Source organism: Haliaeetus albicilla, chromosome 25 (genome assembly GCF_947461875.1).
Source record: "Haliaeetus albicilla chromosome 25, bHalAlb1.1, whole genome shotgun sequence".
NCBI classification, from domain to species: domain Eukaryota; kingdom Metazoa; phylum Chordata; class Aves; order Accipitriformes; family Accipitridae; genus Haliaeetus; species Haliaeetus albicilla.
This window is the reverse complement of record NC_091507.1, coordinates 6623736-6642049: the sequence shown is the minus strand read 5'-3', so window position 1 is coordinate 6642049 and position 18314 is coordinate 6623736. Positions and strand designations below refer to the sequence as shown.

At 38.1% G+C, this 18314-nt stretch overlaps 1 long non-coding RNA gene across 2 annotated transcripts in view; it reads left to right on the top strand.

Moving 5' to 3' along the window:
- The window catches only part of LOC138681930 (uncharacterized), a 31424-nt gene extending 14604 nt beyond the window's left edge, over nt 1-16820 (top strand). For both annotated transcript variants that reach the window (XR_011322159.1, XR_011322158.1), the window contains exons 3-4: nt 15279-15601; nt 16351-16820. This is a non-coding gene — a long non-coding RNA (uncharacterized lncRNA). The remainder of the gene's footprint in view (nt 1-15278; nt 15602-16350) is intronic.
- Nucleotides 16821-18314: the final 1494 nt, after the last annotated feature.

Genomic DNA, 18314 nt, shown 5'->3' with positions numbered 1-18314 from the left:
TGAACAGCTTTTATTCATCGGCATCGTTACTTGATCATCTTTTTAAGTAGGTAGCGAATTTTGGGGGCACGTTGGTCTGTACTCACTAGTAAGTTGGTATTGTGTACAAAGACACACAACACTTACATTAAAGCATAGCTGAAATTTTCTGAAATGATGTGTTTACATTCAGAAGAAAACATAGTTGATGAGAATATGAAAACATAGGAATGAGACAGACCAAAGGTTCATCTAGCCTTGTATTCTGTCTCCAACAATAGTGTCCTTGTGTTAAAAGTTGCTCTGGATAGATACTTCCGCCACGACTGCCATCCCTGGTCCCTCAGTTAATTCAATCATATATTTAATCCACAAAACCTTTTAGAACTATAATTAGGTTGGGGCACAATTCTAAAAATCATATTCTCACTTTAACAGAATCAATAGACTTGACTTTATAATAATGAAAAATGTAGAATAGAGATAATATTGTACAACCTATTTTAGATAATATGCCTATCATATAATATTTTAGAAAAATAAATATATCTGCTCATGATCCTTATAGAAATCTGAGTTTATAATAGAAAAGTAGAATAATACGCACAGCCTGTTAATTCTGGAAAACTAGAGGTAACTGCAGATCCGCTGCTGAATGTATCATTGATGTGCCATAAATGCGCAAAGTAACCTCCAAATGACTGGCATGATCAATAAAAACATCTTACTGATAGAGTTCATAGGCCTTAACCTATTGCCTAGAAAAGTGCCAAGAAAGCCACTGGAAGATATGTTTGTCTACTATGAAATCGATCTGTATCTTTTCTTAATTACCCTCAGCATCGCTATTTTCACAAGATGATTTGAGAGGGGGAGAAAGATCTGCTGAATAAACAAATGCACTTGGTAAATAAGCAGTGCTTAAGGGCTATGCCATTTTAGGAGGCTTCTCATCTGCCACTGAGGCTTTTGCAGCAGGGAAAGGAGCAAAGTCCATTCATTCTCTGCAACGCTGAGTGTCAGGGAGGTGTGCTGATAAGTCACTGTCCATCAAACATAATACAGAGACAGGTGCACACATCTACTCTTTCTCTATTTTCCCCTCCACTTTGCAGGCACTAGAATATTGTTGCAAAGTACAGCATTCACATCAGCACTGGGACATAACCCAGCTTCAATTGACTATAATTCAAAGAAGTTTTAGATAGTTAGGTAAATGAGGTAAACATGAACACTTGATGTTGGCAGGTATGTATGCATCAGGCATGTGAAATTTTACTCTTCAGAGTACCAATCAGTTAATAGATGCCTTATGTATGAAAAAAATTATTTCTGATGTTAGGTTTATATATGACCCAATTATTTCTCCTCTTTCTTTGTAGGTCAGTTTGAGAGATTCTGCACTAAAAGTTAACCCAGTGTAACAATCTCCAAGTAACTGCTTTAAGTCCACAGCTGCATGCTTTCACACAACACCTTAGTGTATATAAACTGTAGTATATGATTCCAGTTTTTAAGTTCATTGTAGCATTCCTGCTTAACATTTCAGTCTTCCTCTGTTTTGATAATATCTCCCAAACTTATGTGATCAAGAAAATTAACTTCTCACAGTTAATCTTAAGTCAGTAACATGAAAATATTAAGCAACTTGTGTCCTAAAATAGATACTTGAAAACTTCCATACTTTCTTCTAGCCTGATATTGTTCCAACACAAATCTCAGTCATTTCCAGTTCCTCAATTTCAATAGTGTTTTATGCATTTTACATTCCTGCGCCAATCCCTATATTCACAGCCCTCACTTAAAATTTCTCATGAAAAGCCACATTAAATGTTTGACTAATACTACTTCACTCTTGTCTAGAAAATAAACTAACTTTTACAATCTAGCATGAGCTTTATTTTTGAAACCCACATAGAATTTTATGGTGTTTTTTCCCCACTTATCTCTATGTCATTCTTTCAAAATTATTTTCAAAGCATCTCATAATATTTCAGCTGGAGTAATAGACCTGCACTTAGGTGACTCCTTCCCATATACATCTGCCCTTCTCTGCTCATACCTTTTTTCAAGACCTGTGTGAGTTCTCAGATATCTCATTTTATTAATATATCCTCATGTCATGGTGTCATCTTCAGCTTGACAATTGTTTGTTATAATTAATTGTTACTGACCTGCTACGTCATGTGACACTTCTTTCAGAAGATATTATCTGATTACTTCTTCCACAACAGAACTACGGTGTCCGTTTGGATGCTGTTATAATACAGTAACCCTTATATAACTTCCATTACTGTTCTCCCATTCACATTGGCAGTCTTACCTTATCCATTTTAAAGCATTTTGCCAGGCCTTAAACATCTTAGATTTTCCCTCTATCTTTCTAAAGTATTTAATCTATATTCCTCAAAAAATGCTTTCCCAATATTTATAGGTTCCCTTCTTAAGTGATCTCCTTCTCAATATAATACTCATTTAGGCAGATTTTCAGTCCCTTCTTCTACTTCTTCTCTGCAGTTTTGGAGAGATTTTAATAGATTTTTAATCAAAATAAATTCTAGGCCTCTTTTGCTTCAGCTCCTCAAATTCTCTAGCTCACTCAGTTTTACATTGAGAGCACACACAAGAGAAAGTAAGAATATGTAACATTTCAGTTATATGTTTGGGAAGTCCTTAGAGTCTCATCTGTTTATTTTGAACAATAATTATATACCAAGCTGACAGTAGGATAGAATAACTGCAGCATGCTGAAATATACTACTCATTGGTGGTATAATGCATATGGTGTGTAAGTACTTCTGGACTTAGTCAATGGCTGAGCATGTTTTTGGGTGAAAATTTTGTATTTACATTTTTAATTTATGTCCAAGTTCCATTTTAGGTGCATTACTGGAATTAGACATCTCATACTGGTTGGCCCTACATCCTTACTTATTTTTCATTGATCATGAGAAAATGCTTATTTTTATTTGGTTAAATTTTATAAGAACACAGACTATGTATACCATTGGTGACAAATAAAAAAACATCCTAAAACATAAGTTAGTGATATCTTGTTTCTTGTTTCCTTAGATGAAAAGTATATTGCTGACATAAAAATAACGGTAACCAAAACCCTCCCTCACTTTGTCTACTGATAAAACACAGTCTTCACAGTTTACCATAGTAAACATCTGGAGGTATGTTTACCTAGATATCACCTGTTGCATGATGTTTTATCAGATCTTTGCCTGCTTTCAACCACTACTTGATATAAAACCTGTCAGCTATGAAAGGATATATTTTTTGTTGTGTGAGTGATAGCTTTGGAAGAGTTTCACGTTGAAAACACCACCTGCTTATGAAGACATAATTCAGACTTCTTGCAAATGTATAAATCCACTGATGTAGCTGTAAGATGTATCTTGTTGTGACTGTCACATCACTTACATTTTAAATGTCAAACCTGTCATGTTTCTTGATTGAGATCTTAATGTAAGATACCTGATTTTTTTTTCTGTTATTCAATCGAGACAAGGCCATGCCAGCGAATAGCTAGCTTTTTAAAGCATCACCTAGAGAAAATACTAACAAGCACATCTTGTACCATGGTCTGCATGTATTGTCTCTACTTGTTTATAGTCATATCCTTCAGATGAGTCACTTACATTTCTACTATGTATTTTAAGTCTGCCTACATGTTGTGGAAAGGACACAACACACTGATTTTTCAACTATCTACAAAACAGCCTTCAATTGAGGACATTTATTCAAGATACAGAAAAGCACACTGCATGTGGTTTTGTTCTTGAGTTCTAACAACTTTTTCAGTTACAACACAATTCAAATATGAATACATAAAAACTTCAAAGTGAAAGTATGGGAGTCTGCCTTCACTTTTTTACTTTCTAAAGAAGGATGTGTTCCCTGTTATGGTGCAGGCAGGCCAAAAAAAATTAACTAAGAAACACAAAGGAAGGTAAAAATAACTGAAGTACTGCAGAGACCACATAAGCCACAGTAGGTAAAGACAAGTACTGTGGAAGAGCTTAGGATATTCTGGGGGAAAATTAAGGTTTAAAGCCATTAGAAGAAACCTATGGATTCAATGCAGCTATGATGTATCCAAGACAGGTATTAAATGAGAGGTAAGTGGGGGTTATAGCAATGGCACATTAATAAACATTAATAAACATTAATAAACATTAACTCCTCCGCTTATCAGATAATTTGGTGTATATACTTCTTATGTTGAAATTCTTCAAAGAACAGCAAAACCATAGTTTTAGCCAGTATCTTTTCTTGTCCTTTCTCTGTGCTAAGGGATGCTGTAAGCAGATACAGCCGCCAGCAGCTCCAGGACCAGGGTTTCCTCCTGCCTAGAGACCCAGGGTCTCTACCCAGGCTAGGGGACACGGCTGCCACTTTCCCGTTTGCAGGTTCAACTGTAGCAAAGTTGAGCATGTATCCCAAAGACACATACACAGACGCACACACGCTCACAAACACACATCTGATTACACATACTGCCACAGACAAGGCGCTGCCTTCAGCAGCACCCAGATGCAGTGCTCACACAAACACTGTGTCAGTCAACTGTCAACTCTCTCTTAGTTGGTTGGTCAAGATCGAAGGTCACTAGTGCAAATGCACACACACACACCCCAGTCTCCCCCACTCTCCAGACTCACGAGCACATGCACATTCATGCATCCCCTGAGTACTGGTACTGCCCCTCTGTCCGTCTGGTACCCATGCCCACATCCTGGGACCCGCTACCTGCCCCACAGGTCCCTGACTCCCATTCAAGTCCCTCCTGGTGCTCACCAACAAACATGTTTGTCTCACAGCCACCCCAAGCTCATGGGTCCTCCCAAATACTGGCACAGCCCCACCACCTGCCGTGGTGCCGCTGCCCAGTACCAGGTTTAGGGGAAATACAGACACTTGCCCCCCATCCCAGCCACCAGCACCAGGCACCTGGCGCTCAGCCCCTCTACTCGCCCCACTCACCTGGTCCCCCCGTGCAGCTGAGGCCGAGTCCCCTACCTGCTCTGGTTGGTGTCCCTGAGACTCCAGTGGCTCCAGCTGCTGACACCACCATCCCAGGGTACCCCCCCCCCATCTGACTGTGGTGCCTGGCCCCAAATGCATTCACACCCCCAGCATCTGGCACCTCATCCCTACAGCGCCCACACAGGATAAGAAATGGGGTGGCACAGGGAGACCTACCTGTCACGACCCCAGCTGGACAGACATGTGAAATTCAGAATTCCCTCTGGCTAAATTAAGGTGAAACGACACCAAATGATCAGTTAAACATTTTATCCATGGCAGAAGCAAACTGAACTGGGGAAGCATAACAGCAGGTGGTGGGGTTTCTTACAACAGGAATTGCCATGAAACTACCTCAGTGAACTGTGTAACCCATGATAGCCATATACATCAATTCAGGGAATAATAAGAGCCCTCCCGTTGAGTCCTGAGGTTCAGAGGAGACCCCCTTGCTTTCCAGACTCTTTCTCAGAGAGGAGCCCAGGTGCGGCTAGATCCACTCCTAGTCCCAGACTTGGTCAATGGTTTTATGTCTAAAGGGATGAGGTGGAGGGATTATGGAAAAAGAAAAAGAAAGAGAGAACAAGACAGAGAGAGAAAAGGGGAAAGAGAAAGATTTCACCAGTCCTGGGTCCAGCATAGGTGCAGTCAGCCGAGGGGTCTGCACCGGTGGGTGCGTGCATGTGGGGTTTTGGGTTGTGTCCTTTTATCGTCCTTGCCCCTCCTTCGCACAGGCACTCGAACTCATTAGGCTAATTAGGTGTCATGAGCTGTTTGTGAGCCTTTGGGACTTGAGGGTCGTTTGGGGAGTAACTTCCCCTTCCCTACACGGTGAGCTGTCCTGCTCAGCGCATCAGAACAGCACCTCAGAGCAGGGAGCTGTGCACCCTCCGGCCTGCCCTCCCCTCTTGTTGCTGATGGGTGCCTATTGGCTGCTTTTCACCTGGGCTTATGCGGAGTTAGTCGTTAAGCAGAACTTGCCCCACCACAAGGTTTGAGACATGAACTCTTTCAGTCCCTCACACTACCACAGGATTGAAGGAGAAGCCAGGCCGGGCTGGGGGCATGAGGCGCAGGGCTGGGACGGACCGGCCACGGCCTGCACACAGCCGACACTTCTAGACAACCCTGCCCGCCTGTTCTCCTTTCCCTCCTCCCCTTCCTCTTCCTCTACATGCTCCCTCCGACACTCGCCTCCGTATCCCAAATCCCCATGTTCTTGCTTCCCCCTTCTAACGAGTGACAAAGCCCAGGCCGTTCCTCTCAAAGCTGTGCCCGCAGCTTCTCAATGGCCCATCGGTCAGTGACTGGAGACTTTTCACCGTTGGCACTGTCTCTGCTGTCCCTCGTCTATCATCAGCTTCATGTCTGTGTGCGTTCTTGTTTATCAGTTCTCCCTTTGCTTATTATCCCCTTTGCACTGATGAGGTCCTTGATGGGGTCACCTCCATGCAGCAGATGTTCTCACCTTCCACATATGCTTACGGGCTGCCCTGCTGGATTTCTTTTCTTTCATGCCTAATGAAAACAAAAAGATATTCTTTCAAGTCTTGGTCAGGAAAAAAATTGTTGTTGTTATTATTATGATTATTATCATTATTATGGCAATAATAATAATGACAACAACAACAACAACGATAGGAAATTGAAGAAAAATCTAATTCAGAACAACTTCTAGAGGAGCCACTGGTGAAACCCTGTCTCTCACAAAGTTGCTGACAGCTTTGCCATTGATTTTATTAGTGCTATGACTTCAAACAATGTCTTTTACGTGGGGTGTTAATTAAATGCTTCTGGGCTTGGGGAAAACAGAAAAAAAAGTAATATAAACAGGTATGCCTTGATGGGCTGACAGGTTGTTTCAGCCTACTTCAAATCTTCCTATTCCTTCTCTCCTTACACTTTGTGATATTCAAAGTATTCATGTATTTTCACAATATATTATGCTTTTTAATGATTAACTTAGTTTTATTTCTGGACCATTTAAACAGAAATTTTCATTTCCACATATCTTGTGGTTTTCTTACACTAATGTCCCATCAGAAAATTAATTGGAAAGACTGCTGTGTAGGAGTGAGTCCTCCTTTTTTTTTTTCCCCTTTTTTTTTTTTCCCCTTTTTTTTTTTCCCCTTTTTTTTTTTCCTACATGGAGAGACCTGGAAGGCAAATTAGAGATTGCCCTTCTGCAGCCTCTGTGACTCAGGAGCTACAGTGTGTCTATGACATGAGGCTACTGTCTGTCAGTGCTCTTTTATATTGAAGGAAGTTTGGGAGGGTAGATATCAGGGTGTCTGACACTTTCTCTGAGCAAAATGAAGTCAGTGGTATCACTTTCACACAAGGTAAAGATAATGCTGTTAGGCCACAGGAAATATATTTGAAAATGGGGTTAGTATCAAAGGGGAGTCTTGTTAGTAAGATGTGTAGTGTAACATGCCCAAAGGATTCCCTGCTGCATTTAGATTGTTAGAGATAATAATAAATGGTGCTGCTGTCTCTGGATTTTGTCCTGCAAAGACTTCTTTTATCTTTGTTTCCATTTCTGACTGAGGCTGTAATTTATGCTTTTGTCATCGTTGGACTGGGGCTTACTTTCCCACTGCATTACATCTTTTGTGTTCAGTGAAAATGCAATGCACAATATGAAGAAGTTAGAAGAGACAGGAGACTCAGATCTTGATTCCTGCGGTGCAATTTACTTAAGGAGAGCCTTGCTGAGAAATAGATAAAAGAAGTGGGTCTTTTTTCTAAATGCATAATTAATCAGCAATTTCTATTGCCAGAAGGCACCACTGGGGCAAAGAAGTTAGAAGGTTTTAAAGATTATTAAACTTTTTTTGAGAGCAAAGTAATATTTCATATAGTTTTTTAAGAAATATGAAACTGTTCTTTAAAGCACAAGCCAGCCACTTGACTGGTCAAAGAGGAAATTCTTTATGAGGGTAAATTACCCGCCTGTAAAGGGGCTTTCTAACCCTGGTATGGTTCGTGTCATACTGATTACTATTGAAACAGTGCTCTGCTTCTAAAATATAGCTTTAGACAGACATCTAGTCAAATAACACAGCATTTCCTAGGTTCTTAAGAAAGCCCTGCAGAAAATGCATTTAAAGACCAAATCATTGGAGACTGAATGTAAGCAATATTTAAATTTAAAATTATTTTATAATAAAATATATCATCCTTTTATGTAATAAAATACTTCCTTCAGATACCAGTGGCGTTACTGAGTTCCAGTGATTCCAATTAAATTCTAGCTCAAGCTTTTACAATTATAACCATGAAGAGAAATTAAATTGTACAAAGGGATAGTTCTGCCTTTGTATTTATGAAAAGGCAAGTCACAGTGGATAACGGTATTCAACATACCTCAAAAGTCCTCAAAATTTTCATTATTGAAGACCTCTTGAGTTGGAGTGGAGGATACGTTTTCCTCTGATACCAGTTTTACTGTGGACTCAGCAGTTTGTTCTTATCTTGGCTAGTTAACTCTGTGAAGGTGGAAGGCAGGTATATTTGTATACTTGCAGTCCAGAGTGATTAAAGATTCTGTGGCTTCTGTTTTAATATTTTATTTAGTTTGGGTTGTTCACAGTGCTGTGATCACTTCTCCTTTGCCTTCAGTGGACAGAATATATCCTTTTTGTGTGAGAGATAAGTGACAATGAAGTTTGTAAAAACATGAGGTCAACAAAAATACAAAAACATTTTCCTTTTTCTGTGAACTGCACAATACAGTTAGGTCAGTGATGACAATAAGACTGAGTGGTACCTTGAAATGCTAAAGAAACTTTCCTTTCTTCTTCATTAAAAGCAATATAAACACATGGAAAAAGACAGAACTGTTTGAAAGAAACAGAGTTCAGATATTATTATTTAAAATATCATATGAATTATATCACATTATATGTGTTATATTAAAATTATGTTGTATATTGAATATTATTTGTTATACATTATATGTTATTAATTATGTATCATTATATTATATATTACATCATGTTGTATACTGTGTATTTTATCTTTTACATATATTTGTGCCATTCATCGGGATTCATAAAATACAGTGGCAGAAGACATTATTCTGACTACATAAAATGAAGGCTTCTTCAACATCACAAAATATATTCCCTACATTACTTTTGCATTATCTAATACTTGCTGCACCCATGTAAAATCAGAGAGAAACATAATAGTATCACACAGACACTGTCTATGTGTGGTTTGTGCACAGTGGAAAGGAGGCTGAGAGATCTTGAATTCAATGTTGCTAAAGAAGAATATCGCTCAAGACTGTTATCTCATCCTCCTGCACCCCAGTTGCAGAAAGCAGCACCACAATGAAACTCGAATGTACATTAGGGTCACAAGAAAGTGAATAGCTGGCTTTAAAAAAAAAAAGTGTTTGAAAGATCTTCTTTTAGAAAGGCACCATTAAAGTGACACATGAGGTGACAAGATATTTTTAAAAACACAACAAACCTGTGGCCCGCTTTCACTGGATGCTTTTCCCCCCGTACCCGATTCTTCTGCTCCTAACATCTGTTCCCCTTAACTTGTGTTGCCAGCGTTTGGAGCCTTAGCACAGGGAGGCTGTTGCTTACGATTTTAATATGGTATCATTTTATTCTGCTCAGAGCAGATCTAATTAATGCCTAATTAAGAATCCATCCAAGGTCACTGATGTCAATAAAGCTGAACAAATGTTAGGAAGGATGACAGTTTGGGGAATCGGTCTGTCCAAGTCCTAAAGCTGGTGCAAGGCTCTGAACTCTGTGTGTGTATCTTAAGGAAGGTGCCAGCTTCATTTTGAATAGAGAGCCTCAGCCATTTTCTGTTGTCTGTTTGCTTGCCTTTTGGATTAAAACTGTAGCACGAAACCTGCAGGAATTAGAGAAGACTCTAGCATCTGGTATCCAAAATTAGCTGTTTCCTTTCAAAGTGAACTATTTTGTAGTGGAACATACCTTAGCAATAAAGTTATCTGCAAAAGTTTCACATGGTAGGGATGACCCTTGACTCACTGGATTAGAAAGTGAGAAAACGGCATTTGGTTCTTTGTCACTTCCATTAATTAAGACTGAAAATTTGCTGCCTCTGCCAGAAGCTGCGGGAAGCAAGGAAAGCCTACTATGTGAAATGTAAATTGATCCCCTTTGACAGGCAAGGAAAGACTGAGCTGGAGGTATAGGAAATGTATGTAGCATTTTATTGCTGATTATTGAGTATTTGCTTGCACTTGCTCTTGGAGGTGTACAAATTATGTAAAATTTGTCTGCTTATCCCCATGTATAATATTACCCTGAAAAAAAGTCCTGTAAAAAGGATGACTAGTACCTAAATTGTAAAGGTATTTACTTACACTTCTGGATTAACACTAGGAAAACTTGTATATCATACCTCTTTGAGTTATGAAACAAATTTCCTACTGGGGAAGAGCATGTGTAGATATTCTAAATCAAGGGCAGTTTCGGTACTCTGTTCTGAAGCAGCAGGCTTGCAGATACATGGATGGAAATCAGTAAATGAGCTAGTTATCTTCTAGGAGAGTGGTGACTGCCCAGCAGTTAGACCTTTTTTAGGTTTCTTTCCAACAAAAGAAATTTTCAGAGGGAATTCTTTTAGCTTGGTAAGAGGCAGTTGCACTTAGAAAAATCTAGGTTTGAGTGATTGTGCTTATTTGGAAACAAAGAAGTAAGAACTGAGATCATTTCCCTTTCATACAAAATCTGCATGATTTCATGATTTCAGTGAAATACTTCACTGTCAGCTACAGTGGAAAATTTGGCTCTTGTGTAAATAAATCAGATAGAGCCTAACTTCTTTTGAATTCTAATCCTAGAATCTCAAATTCCTTTCCATATAAAGGGGATTTGAATAGAATACTTGTTTTGAACATAAGGCATTTTATAGTTGAATAAAACTAACTCATTTAAGTATGGCAGCTTTGCATATGGCATCTTTAAATTTTCATTTTAAAAAAAAAGCAGATTATTGTAACTTTTTTTGAATGGTAGTTCATCAGGAACTTATAAGAAAAGATAAAAAGCAAGGATGGATATAGGTCTTTCTTTGGATCCCAGGCTTGAGGTTTTCAGACAAAAAATGTTCATTGTGTTTCCTCTTTTAGAGGAAAAAAAAAACCCAAACATCAGACATGCCTATACCTTTACCTCAGCTCAAGTTGTACTATAAAATATGACTACTTTTCCAAATTAAATAATTTATTTTTTATGTATGTCATAGCAAATCACATATCTCTGTTCTGTTGCTCAGTCATTATTTAGCACCATTTCAGTCAGGTTTTCTCAACATCTGGCTTTTAAGTTTGATGGGTTGTTTGTTCTTTTTTTCTGGTAAGCCAATATTTTATCTCTTGTTCTGTCATTATTTGGGTTACTCTCCTCTGGACCTAGCAATATACACACAATAAATATTTTAACATAATTTTATATCTAGAAAAATCTTATCAGGAAAATAAAATAGCATGAACTACCTACAACTAATCCTCACTCCTAGCTATAGTCAAGGTAAAGTGAAGATCTAGTTAATGTTTTAAATTGTCCTGTAGTCTAGGAAGCAATGGCTATAATATTATATGTTAACTCATTGAATTGAATAGCATAAAGATGAATTAAACTGGGCACACTGGTACAAAGGATCAGTACGCTGGGTACCAGGACTGCCATTCAGAGGGACTGCTCCAAGCTGGGGGAATGAACCACCAGGAGCCTCATGAAGTCCCATAAAAGTGAATGCCGGGTTCTGCACTGGGGATGGAACACCACCATGCATCGATATAGGCTGGGCAATGACCTCACAGGCTGAAGCTTTGCTGAAGAGAAATTCAGGGTCCTGGTGAATGACAACTTCAACATGAGTCAACACTGCACTCTTGCTACAGTGAAAGCTAACTGTGTGCTGGGCTGCATTAGCAAGAGCGTAGCCAGAAAGTCAAAGGAGATTATTATTTCCCTCTACTTAGCACTTGTTAGACCAATTCCTGAATACTGTGTTCAGTTTTGGGCCCCACATTACAAGAGAGAGGTTGACAGACTGCAGCCATTGCAGGGAGTAGACACAGAATAAAAGAAACTGAACTACGTGAGTTGCACAAAAATTACAGCCATGTGCCAATGGTGTGGTACTAGATAGAAAGCATGTAACAGAGATGTATTTCCTTTGAGATAACTCTTATACAGGCAAAATTGCAGGAAACAATAATGATCAGTTCTGCCTACCCCGTCTTGAAGCAGCAGAGCCCAGACAGCTACTGATTTATGCTGCAATCTCATATAAACAATCTACAGACAATTTGATCTATACTATCAGTTGTGGGAGACTTCAAAATATTATATACTTGGTCATGTTAAGCAATCCCAATATAATAGTTGAGAGATTTTTCCCAAACTAGTTTCCTGTTTTTACTCTGCACTCTTCAAGATACAGTTTTCTGATATTACTTCCATATGTGGTTCCATGACTTCAGTATCCATCAAGATGTAATTGCTTGATAGCACAACTCACCTTTCTCAGATGTGTCTTAATATTTTTTTAAGATACTTTATCTTGGTAGGGTTTTCCAGAAGAGACTTTCTGGTAGTTCCAGTGTATTCCAATATATTCTTGTTCAATGACCTGATCACACATACATTCTTGTTTTATGGTCATCGAAAATTCATTCTACAGAGCAGTGGTTCACTAAAGTGTTTGAGTACTTGTGTGCATGCATACATTGTAGCATATGGTTTTGCAACTACTTTTCAATTATACACATCTATCCATGGCAGTGTTACTGTTATGAGATCAAAATTGTTTGCATAAATTATTTTTATTCTGTTCAGGATACGACAATACAATGAGAGACTGAGGGAAATGAGTTTGTTTAGTGTGGGGAAGAGAAGGGGAATCTAACCGTAGTTTTCATTTACCTATATGGTTGGTTCTAGAAAATACAGTGCCAGACTCTACTCAAAGGTGCACAACAACAGGATAGAGGGCAATGAACACAACTTGCAAATAGGGAAATTTTGATTTGACATACGAAAAAAATTCTTCAGGGTAGGAGTAGTTAAGCAAAGGAACAGGTTTCCCAGAAGGGGCAAAAGTGGAACTTAAATTTTGCTCTGAGTCTATGAATTCAGTAAAATAATACAATAAAGACTGGACATGGGGGTTCTAGATTTAGTAGATGGGGAAATTTTCTGAAATATGAAAGCAAAGGAATAACTTAATATATTGAAAAATAGCAAATACAGAACAAATATGTTTGTTGTGTAAAATATCAGATTACAGAATTCATTTCCATCGGAAGTGGTAAGAGTTTAGAATTAAGAAGGATTCTTAATAAGGAAACAGCAAAAATCCTGTTAATAACAAATGAAAAATATCAGACTTTGTAACACAAAGGCTTGAGTCAAAGTCTGTCAGTGATGAAATAAGACCTACCAAGGGAAGACTGTCTTTTCTTTTTATTATTCCCCCCACACACCCCACCCCAAACTGACTTCAGTTAAAAGGAAAAGGAGTGAATAATGAATAAAGAAAGACAGCACATTCATTTCAGGGAAATATCAGCAGTGGGCTGCTAGTACTTCTAAAGAATGTTAGGAGTGGTTTTTGTGTTAAATCTTCCATCTCTGCTACTGAGCCACAGGCTTTGTTGCAAAATGAATGGCTGCCACATTATCTGATGGCCTTGAATTGTTCTCAGAGAAGACAAGGAATATTTAAAGTTCGATGAGTCACAACAGTTCAAGCAATGCTTCAGCCTGAACAGAGAAACACATTGAATTGTATCACTTCAGCCTGAAAAGTGTGCATGAGAGCTATTGCATTTTGTTAGCTGCACAATGCTGAAGATTTCAGGTATGAAAAACACGGTACTAAAAAAATGCTCTGAGAAGCACGTTTGTATGCACAGCCAAAGCTTAGAGATGTTCAGGCTCAAGACAGGCTCAACAACTTTAATTAAGAGGTATTTTATGCTACAATTTGCATTGGAATAAATGGATCAGTAGTATGAAATTATTCACATGGTTTTGGAGCAGAACTGCTACAAACCTTACACAAAGAATGTTACAAATACAGTCTCCACATCTGCAATGTGTGAAGGATCAAGAATATTATTAAAATACATCTACCTCTTGCAGGTAGAGAAACTGTTATTCCGGATTTTCAGACAAAGAACTAAGTAAGAGTAAATTCACTCAGGTCTGTGCATCACTAACTTCCTCAAGCTCAGTCTCAGAGGGTGCATAAATCTATTGCAGCATGGAAGTGAATCTCAACCAAGGAGATTAAGCGACTTTTTGTAACAAAGACAGAACTACAGCATATTTCTTTTTCAGCCTAAATGTTATCAGAAGATTATTTTATCAGGAAATCATGCTTCTCCTCTTCAGGAGTTATACTTTGTGTCACCTCTGTTGCAAAGACAGAAGGTCAAATTTTGAGGTGTAAATCAGTACACCTGAGCTGATTTAAAAAATATAGTGCTCTATACAGCTGAGCTCATCCAAACTTGTCCTTATAATTTAAACTTTAACATGTTTATGCTTTCAGTTCACAAGCCGACTATAACTGCTAATAAACAATACAGTCCTTTTTGAGATAGTATAGACAGAAACAGCACACCATTTAATCAAGATACAGCTAGCATGAAATATTTTTAGTTCTCATTTCCTTCCAAGAGAATGATCCTTGTAATCTGACCAGAGAAACCCATACATCTTGTACCTATACATAATAAGGATTTATATCTCCCTGCAATTTTGATGCTTCTAAAAGTAACTGTATGTCTTTGCTGACACACAAATAGCTTTTTTCCATGCTCCTTAATTTTCTGATTGCTTTGTAGGGGATTCATAGTAGTGAAATGAATCTGTTCTTTGGAAACTGTGGTAAGAATGACTCCCAAACTGGTGATGTTGCAAAAGCATATTCAAGCTGTTCTCTAAGTTTTTTTGTGTAGTGAAAGTTTGTTTCAAATGATGGCAAGGATACTTGTGCCCCATATACACTTAAAAAAAAAAAAAAGCTATTTATGGATTTGGCTAATTCTGTTGCCAAATAGTTAGTCTATTCCTCCTGTCTGATAATGTAGGCAAGATTTTTGAGTCAACAAAGATACATACAAAAGCGATACAATGTCCCTTAACTCAGTGGTTGATTGTAATGGGTTTTTCCTTTCCATGCAAAATTATGTCACCCAAGTGTTTTGCTAACTATCCTCAAAAGTAAAACTCTGCTTTATCCTTTTCTAGCAGCCTTCTCACCTGCTAATATTTGTACTCGTTTTGAGTCCCTGCCTACACTGGTACTGGCACCAGAACCTGATCACCAGCTGACTGAGGTGGAATGTGAAAAAATAGGACTCATAAATGCTTGGAGAAGCATTTTATATCATACATGCATACCTGAAATTGGGAGAGGGCCTGCTTTCCATTATTGTGTCTCCATACATGGATCCAGGGCTGAGTCTAGTAGCATACTCTCAGTTCTTTGTGCTGAAATTCTTTGCTTCCTTCCCCAGTTACACACCAGCTGTATGAGACTGCTCGTTTTCTTCTGGGGAGAATTGTGGAAGGTATGTTCCTGGCACACTGTACTAATGTGGTAAATACCCTATTCATCTCTGTATGAAAACCAGGAAGAGTCAGATACTTTTTTTAGCTAGCAATTTATATGTTGACTGTTGCATCTACTCATTACTGACCTTGTTTTTTCAAAAGTTTATCTGAGGTCAATGGAACAAAAAATTCTCTATTTCAAGAAGTTGGGCAATAGCTAGGGATTAACAGAATGCATAAAAATTTTTCCTTAAATTTTAAGAAAAAAAGACAAATTCAGTACCCCTCAGTATATATCCCATAATTATTTTCTTTTTTATCTGTACTCCAACAGATAGTAAGGAATTGGCACACAGCTGGTATATCTGTTTCTCTGTCTAATTAAATATTTTACTTCTCTCTCATTTTCTTTATGCAAAAATGTTTCTGAATGATGATTTCAAAACTTTTTAGAACGTTAGAGTTTTCCTGAAAAAACAAACAACCAAACCAACCCACTCCCTTTGGAGATCTATATCAATAGATATGTGTACTTTTATATGTATATCAATATATAAATATATTATTGGACACTTAACCTCAATTGTTTAGATATTACTGAGCTATTGACAAGCCCTGTTCAACTGCTGCCTACCCCTTTAAGCAAATAAATTACTTATGCTTCTAAGCTTCTTGCAGTCAGCGTACGAAAAAATTTATAAGCCCTGGCAATTACCATTACTATTAATGGGATGTCTTTCATCTTTCTTTTTGCTCCAAATCAAAGAGCAGGAAAGGTCTGCCTTTGCTATGGACTTAGGAAAATCTCAGTTGAACTTCAACTCATGAAACTGAATTTATGAAAACCTAAGAATCACGTCTTAGGATGGAAGAAAAGAGAGGTATCATCTCACTCATCAGAGGTGAGTGCATTTTCTTGGTCAGGTTTTCAAGTCCAGGCAGCTATGGTCCATCCCTTTTTTTTTTTGTCTTCCCAGAGTGCCTCCTCTAAGCTTTGTAACCTCTCATGCAGGTTGGTGTGGCTTTTCCAAAGCCTCTGTAGTTTTCCCATTTTTCTCATACTCTTGGTCTTGTGGTAATATTGTTATTGCCCTGCATCTGCAAACCCTGATATAGTTATGTCAGGTTGCCATTGGCTGGAGTGATTGCCACTGGCTTGAGAATCACATCATCTTTCCCCTCCAATTTTTCCTATCCCTTGTTTTGCAGGTTTATCCAATAATATGCATGCACAAAGCTTATTGACCAGTCAGCATGCAAAACCTTGCCCCTCCCTCTGTCATACCATGCTCCAATCAGCACTAATAAGCAGGAAGAACCATTAGGGAGTTTAGGCATGTCCTGATGAAAACCTTGAAGTTATTATAGAAGAAGTTTTATGGGCGACCACTTACTAGAAAGGAGAGTGGTCCAACTAGGAATGCTTGCCTAGGAACCCTGTTGCATCTCTTCCTCACTGCTGCTGGCAAAAGCTTTCCTTTCTCTTCCCCTTCAAATTTTGTCTACTCTTTTCTTCACTGTTCTTTTCTTTCCCCTATCTCTCTTTCCCCAATTTGTATTTTTTTTTTCCCCTCAAAGTAACAATTACCATTACTGTCAATGTGTGCCATCATCTATGGACCCAATGAAGAAATATTTGTGCACGTAAGCCTACCTCAACATCTTCTGTGCAAAAACTTGCAAAGGCACTTCTTTTACTGGACTCTTTTTGACATTTCCTTAGACCTCTAATTCTCTCACATACTTCAAAGGGCATCTGGACCTCAGTCACTATCATGTTTGCAGTATTAATGCATTACTTCTTTCATTGAAGATTAAATTCCTCTAAATGTCTCAGGAAAAGATACTCTTGTTTCATGCTTTTTAAAATTGTTTCTACCTGCTTAGAGTGCTTTGTGATAGCACATGAAGAACAGTGTTTTGTTTTCTCTTTGCAGAGGGAAAAAAGCTTATGCAAGAAGAAAATGAGACCTGGAATTGGGTAGCAACGGTAGTATATGTCTTGCTATTTTGTACCTTCACTCATGAAAATGATGAAGAAAGATAACTGTGATGTCTTTAAATGTCTGTTTAAAGCAGTGAAAATAAGGTAGGGCAAAGCAGGATCTGGAATCTCCATGAATTCCAACACATATTTTTATGCCACGATTTACCACTCCTGAGGAAACACAACAAAAAGAGTTAAAGTAGGAAAGCCATCTAATTTTGAGCTATGAAACTTGTAAAAGTTCAATCTGTTCTGTAGAAAAAGAGAAAGAAAGCTTTTCGTCATGTCTATATTCTGTGTGCTCTGTGTACACAGACAATGCATAAATTCCTGCTGGGAGTAATATTTGTATATTGTAATGTAATTATCTGAAAAAAACCCCTGTGCCGAATTATCAAGAAGTTGTATTCATCCTATCATTTATCTAGACATTATACCAATTGTGTGAAAATGCCTGAAAACTTCAAAGTCTTTAGCTACTTCTTTAGTTTGGGGGGGGAGGGGTGTTAAATAATTTAATAAAATTTATAAATAAGAACATGTTTTCATGAAGCACAAATAACAAAAAAAATGTACACTGAACTTTTATTCCTACAAATATTCCATGTACCATCTGACTCCTCTGGTAAATGTTTCCCTGTGTTTTGTTGGAAAACATGGATCACATTAAGCTCTAGATTCAACCACTCAAATATTAGTTTTAATCAAACAGGAGTTTACACATTACCTAGGGACCCAAGTGC